This window comes from Euprymna scolopes, chromosome 18 (assembly GCF_053919585.1).
Source record: "Euprymna scolopes isolate OS-2025 chromosome 18, ASM5391958v1, whole genome shotgun sequence".
NCBI classification, from domain to species: domain Eukaryota; kingdom Metazoa; phylum Mollusca; class Cephalopoda; order Sepiida; family Sepiolidae; genus Euprymna; species Euprymna scolopes.
In genome coordinates, this window is record NC_136499.1 from 86,723,914 (window position 1) to 86,730,988 (window position 7,075).

The 7,075-nt window shown below is 36.2% G+C and overlaps 1 pseudogene; it reads left to right on the plus strand.

Annotated features, from left to right (window-relative positions):
• Nucleotides 1–3,891: 3,891 nt before the first annotated feature.
• LOC145301474 (5S ribosomal RNA) lies at nt 3,892–4,009 on the plus strand (annotated as a pseudogene).
• The last annotated feature ends 3,066 nt before the right edge of the window (nt 4,010–7,075 follow it).

The following is a 7,075-nucleotide window of genomic DNA, read 5'->3' on the forward strand; positions in this document are numbered from 1 at the left end:
TCATCTTACAGATGCTAAACTACTGACTGACAAACAATATGGATTTAGACAAGCCCGTTCCACAGCAGACATCCTAACTGTGATCTCTGAACGTATATACCATTCACTGGACAACGCGGGGGAGGGCAGAGCGGTAGCTCTAGATATATCTAAGGCTTTTGACAGGGTATGGCATGAGGGTCTCCTCAGTAAAATCAGATCATGCGGTATCACTGGTAGAATACTTAACATAATTAAATCCTTCTTAGATAAGAGAAAAATCCATGTTGTCCTCGACGGTCGTACATCTAAACAATATGATATAAATGCGGGGGTGCCCCAGGGTTCTATCCTTGGACCTCTATTGTTCCTGATATTCATAAATGACCTCCTCGACAACATTGCCTCTGAGATGGGTATATATGCTGATGACACTACACTCTATGGCAGGCACGACAGGAAGACGAATGAACACATTTCTAAAGAAATGGCAGAAACACTAGAGGAAGACCTCCAATCTGTAGTGGAATGGGGACAAAAGTGGTTGGTCGCGTTCAATGCTGCCAAGACTAAACTAGTTTCATTCAATAATTACAAGAAACCCTCTCTACCACCCATAGCAATGGCCAACGACTCTTTATCTGAGAGTCCATCTTTCAAACTCCTTGGCCTAACGTTCACAGGAAACATGAGTTGGAACAATTACATTGAAGGCATTGCCAGGGCCGCTGCAAGAAAGGTGGGCTCTCTCTACCGTGCTAGAAATCTACTAACACCCGAAAGTATCCTGTACCTCTATAAGGCCACCATTCGCCCATGTATGGAGTATTGCTGCCACATCTGGGCTGGTGCATCTGCTACTAGTCTCTCGCTCCTTGACAAGGTTCAAAAGAGAGTCGCAAACCTGATAGGCCCTGAACTGGCATCTAAGCTTCAGCCTTTGTCCCATCGACGAAATGTTGCATCCCTCTGCCTTTTCTACAAGTATTTTAGTGGTGAATGCTCTGACGAATTGCAATCACTTGTGCCCCCACGACGTGTGCACCCTCGACAAACCCGACAGGCTACTAAATACCACCCCACACTGTAGAGATCCCTAGATGTAAAAGATCTTTTTACTCCAATAGTTTCTTCCCCAGAACCGCTAGACTCTGGAATTCCATCCCAGGTCCCTGCTTCCCCAACAGTACTGACGTGCAGAAGTTCAAGTGTAACGTGAACCGACACCTTGCTACCCAAATCCCTACATAGTACCCCAGTAGTTGTTGCCCCTGATAGTAGCCCCCTACACCAAAGTGGCAATTTGCCTTGTTTGGGGTGAAAATGTAATAAAAAAAAAAAATTACGAGAATGTTAGATCAACAAGGGCAGACAATCTACTTTTTACCCATTCCAGTAAACGAGTAGTTTCTAAGATATGAAGAAATGTTACTTTTAAACAAGTGTGGGGGGGGTACTTTTCTATAATAAATTAACGTATAATGAGCTCCCACTTTATGGTCACCTATTTGTTTAAGAAAGAAAAAGGAGGTTTTGCTATCTTTTTTACGTGTCTCACCCTTCACCCAAAAATGTAAACACAGACTTTTTGTTGGGCGGGGGTCAACGTGTGGATGCTCGTTTCACGTAAAATTGTGTGGCTTGTACGTTGCCCCCTCCGCACCCAAACAGGTGGTCATAACGTCGATTGTCTGCCCTTGTTGATTTTACATTCTCGTAATTACCAAAAGATGTCGCTAGTAGTGTTATCATTGCAAATCAACATGGCGTCAAGTTTTCCTACCCCAGGTGTTTTCTATCTAATTGACTCTTTGACTATCCTCACTAGCTTTGGTGTAAGAGCCCGCTCTTGAGGGAGAAAAAACAGTGTAAAACATCACAACACTGTGAAGTTAATGAAAAAAAATTTTTTTTAATAATAATAATAATTCGTCTAAGAATGTTTCTATAATTAAGTATATGATAAATTCCTTCAGTTAAAATTTCTGTTGGAACATGTTTCATCGGTGACGCCAAATCAATTAGACGTCGGAAGTAAGCCCACAATGATATCCCTCGATAAATATGCTGGATAAACGACAGATTTCAACACATCCTTATCGAATTAGAAAAAAAAAAAAAAAGAAATTTGAAATTTTAAAAATTAAGCAAATCAGCAAATCTGGTTGAATTTAGGACGCTAAAATGTCAATCGGAAAATAGTCTCAAATCTAGTGTCTAATTTTTCTTTCATAAAGCAAACGAGAAGAATAAGTGACTGGAATTTAGCAGCAAACGATGTTCAGTCAGATTCATTTCCTGATATTGAACTTTATCCATAAAATAACTTCCGGTAAGAGTTTCAGTTTCTTAAATGTATTTATTAAATTGTTAAGTGAATGGACAAAATAATCAAGAAAGATAATCCCTCCCCGTGTTAAGAATAGCTTTCCGGTTACGTATTTTAGTAAAAGAAATTATATAAGATGAAAATAAAATCAATAATATTTCATTGTACTTACATTTTTAACATGTGGAGGGGTTTTGTTAATTATGCTGTATTTTACCTAACAATTAAATATAACTAAAAATTAGTGCAAACTTTGAAAAATCAGCAAGCAAAACAGGAATCACCATTTCCTACTGTTCCTATTTACAATGCCTCCCCACAGGACAGAGTTAGACACCAGGGTCGTTTTTTAACGTGGAGAAAAGGAACAAAAATAAAAATTGTCTTAGTCGTGAAGGATTTCTCCTCCACTGACAGAGAACAAGAAATTGAAGTGCAGCATCTGAAGAACAGATACTACACTTTGATGGTATTTATTTGCTCCCCCACCGAGCAAATTAGGCACAAGGCCGATTTTTAAAGTGAGGAGTGAAGAGGAAATGGGGACCAACTCCCCGGGGAGTAGGGGAGCTGGATAGTGACAATTGGTATGAAGGGTTGCCCCTACATTGACCAAGGTCTTATATGTGGAGTTGCCCCCACATATGGTCTTTGCTTGCAGTATCTGCCGGAACAGATGGTATTTATTTGCTCCCCCACCGAGCAAATTAGGCACAAGGCCGATTTTTAATGTGAGGAGTGAAGGGAGGGGGAAGGGAAAAAGGGGACCAGCTCCCGAGAGGTGGAAAATGGGAGCTGGTTAAAGGTCAGACATTTGGGGTTGCCCCCACATCTGGTCTTTGCTAGTCATAGCTAGTCATAGCCTGCAGTATCTGCCGGAACAGATGGTATTTATTTGCTCCCCCACCGAGCAAATTAGGCACAAGGCCGATTTTTAATGTGAGGAGTGAAGGGAGGGGGAAGGGAAAAAGGGGACCAGCTCCCGAGAGGTGGAAAATGGGAGCTGGTTAAAGGTCAGGCATGTGGGGTTGCCCCCACATCTGGTCTTTGCTAGTCATAGCTAGTCATAGCCTGCAGTATCTGCCGGAACAGATGATATTTATTTGCTCCCCCACCGAGCAAATTAGGCACAAGGCCGATTTTTAATGTGAGGAGTGAAGGGAGGGGGAAGGGAAAAAGGGGACCAGCTCCCGAGAGGTGGGAAATGGGAGCTGGTTAATGGTCAGGCATGTGGGGTTGCCCCCACATCTGGTCTTTGCTAGTCATAGCTAGTCATAGCCTACAGTATCTGCCGGAACAGATGGTATTTATTTGCTCCCCCACCGAGCAAATTAGGCACAAGGCCGATTTTTAATGTGAGGAGTGAAGGGAGGGGGAAGGGAAAAAGGGGACCAGCTCCCGAGAGGTGGGAAATGGGAGCTGGTTAAAGGTCAGGGATTTGGGGTTGCCCCCACATCTGGTCTTTGCTAGTCATAGCTTGCAGCATCTGCCGGAACAGATACTACACTTTGATCTTGTCCCGTTTCCTACTGTTGCTGACTTTTCTGGTTTTATATATTAATTAGAATTAGAATTATGTTCTTATATACGGCATAATCATGTTGACACACCGGTTCCCATTAGATCACTGAAGTTAAGCAACATTGAGCCTGGTCAGTACTAAAATGGGTGACCATTTGGGAATTCCAGATGCTGTACGTGCTCTCTGCTTATCTCGGCATTGTTTCGAGTCGTCCTGGAATTATCCTTGCTACTTGACTCCAACAATGCCAATTCAGGAATAGGTGTGGTTAGTTATTACGCAGCCCTTGCCTCAAAATTTCATGCACATCTACCCTTACATCCACTGTCTTTCGAGTTTGAACAAAGGTTTCCAATTGTTTTAATTTTCATTTATTAACAAGACTTAAAAACAATTTTTAGTTAAACAATATCTACTTGATATCAGATTTTAAGTTAACAGTAATTAAGTTAAGAGTAATTTTACTTATAACAATAAGTTAACGTTAATTATGTTAAACAGTAATTATTAGTGAAATATTTATTATTATAATACACAGCTCCTCTTTAAAAACAACAAAGTGAATTAAGATTAAGAGCCCAGTTTTTTTATTATTAAAATTTGACTAGACTATTATGTTTTATTATTATTATTTTAAGATCCATGCATTGTAGTAATTAATATAATTTCATTGTAATAATATAACCACCTTTAACTTAAGTTTAATATAAAGCAGTTAAGCAATAATTTAAAAAATGTTTGCACTCTTGTGGATTTAAAATAAATAAACATTAAAATATAGTTGCTGTACATCAAGAAAGAAAAGTTAGACCGTTTATATCAAACCATTTTCGATTGTGTAGGTTTTAGCAATCACACAACACAGCTTTCAATTTGGTACTGTACAAATGCCATAGTTCTGCGTCGTCCTGAAACAAATATGCACATTTTAGAAGTTAACGTCACTCCCATGTATTTATCTACTCTTAAAAAAAGGTAACATTTCACTCTGGCACAAAAACGTTTGGTTTCATCTTTAAAAAGTTTTAGTTATAATACTTTACTCATATATATATATATATTATAAATAATTATTTTTTATACACACACGAGTTTTTCGTGGTTTCGCAATCATCAGTGCAAGAAGTGACGATTGCTGCTTCAAAATTTTACAGGAAGGACTGTACAGGAATGACGCATTATTTGTCACACCAGCAAGGCAAGGCAATACAACAATACTATCAAGAAACTACACGAATTTTTCAAAAATTACAGCCTATCCACTGAAGTTGACCCAAACAAGACAACGTCTAATTTCTTAGATATTTCCCTGAATTTAATTTATGAATCTTACTCCCCTTACGATAAACCTAATTTGAATCTATTTTATGTGCATAAAGAATCGAATCATCCCAAATCTATTATTAATTTAATTGTACCAACTATCTCAAATCTATCAGCTGACAAAAGTCCTTTGACCAATTTTTAACGTTTTACAACAACGCTTTAAGAAATTCGGGATATGCGGATAATACAACAAAAAAGCCCATATAGTTAAAAAGTTAAAATCAGTAATTACCCATAATATGACCATAGATACAGGTAGTAATAAATAATATAATACAATTTATTCCAAGTAAAATATAAGCCAATCCCAAAAGATGCTAATAATAATAGAAATTCTAACCACAAACAAAATAAGAAACATAGACGACTAAGTTCATAAGAAAGAAGTCCATATGGTTCAATCCAGTTTTTAGCTCGAACATAAAAACAAACATACCAAAGGGCTTTTCAAAATAGTAAAAAAATCCTTTAAGTACCCACATAATTACAGTACATTATCAAATAAAACCTCAATAAAAATATCATACTCAACTATGCCGAATTTAGCACAATCATATCATCCAATAACATGAAAATAAAAATGCTCAAACTTGTCCCCTAAATAAATGTAACTACCAAAACATCGTCCTATAAATGATGATTGCATACATAAGGACGTTGTATACTCATGCACGGTGACACAATTGCCGATGGATGAAACTCATCCAAATAGCATAGTAACCAATGACTCTGATCAAAATATTCCAACTTTAGTAAATCATACAGACACCTTAAATAACAACATCCCACAAAATAATTCCTATAATGGTTTTCCCACAATTAACTCGCAACAATCTGACCAATATACATCTGATTATTCTCCTAACAGTTATTAATTAAAAACCGCCCTATTTTAAATACCAATTCGATAATAACCTAAATAGACATTCAAATAATAGAACAAAATTGAAATTGATATAAAAACTCACACATATATAGGCACAACTTCTAATTTAATAAAACTGAGAATCTCAAACCACTTACATTTCTTCAAAAACGAAAATACACAGAATAAAAAATGCACTTAACTACTTTAACTACCTTAATTAAAAGCCTAATACTTAAGAAGATCCCTTATTCAATAACATGGGGCATACAAAAAAAATCATACATACCAGTCTGAATTTTGTAATCTTTGTAGTTAAAACACTTTCGGTAAACCTACAATAAATACTAAAAACGAATTGGTCGCATTATGAAAACACAAGAGAAAATTTAAATACAACCCATTTGAAATGACATTAATAATTTAACATTAGACAATAAAAAATAATACCCACTTCTTATTATCAACCAATCTTACCATATTCTCCTATATATAATTTATTATGTACATTAGGTATCTTTCAATCAGCATAATCGATTGTTTCTCTTTTTAAATCGTTCTTCTTTCATATCCTACCAATTAAATGTTTACATGTTACATGTCAAATCTTTGCTCCTTGGTTGTACTTTTAGAAAACACAATTTAATATTATTTAAACACTTATATATATATTGTTTGTTTGTTTGTTTGTTTGTTTTTTTCAACGTCCATTTTCTTTCTCTGTGTCCCTTAAAAAGAGTTACTCTTTAATATATTTTCTATTTATGTGCTAAATAGCAAAACTATATCAAACCACATTTAATATTTTGCTAATTACTTTTTCTCTAAGAGGATTTGCCGACATCGAAAATCCATGGATTAAGGAAATTACGTTGAATGTTGTATTCTTTATTTAAATGATTTTTTTTTTTTTTTTTCAAAAATCATGTGTTTTTTAATGAAATGTAAATATAAATCCTGTAATTTTCAGTTTGCAGCATCTAGTATATTGAGCAATTTATTTGGCTGGGATTGTCTTATATAAAATATTACCTCCCAAAAATATTTTGTAAGA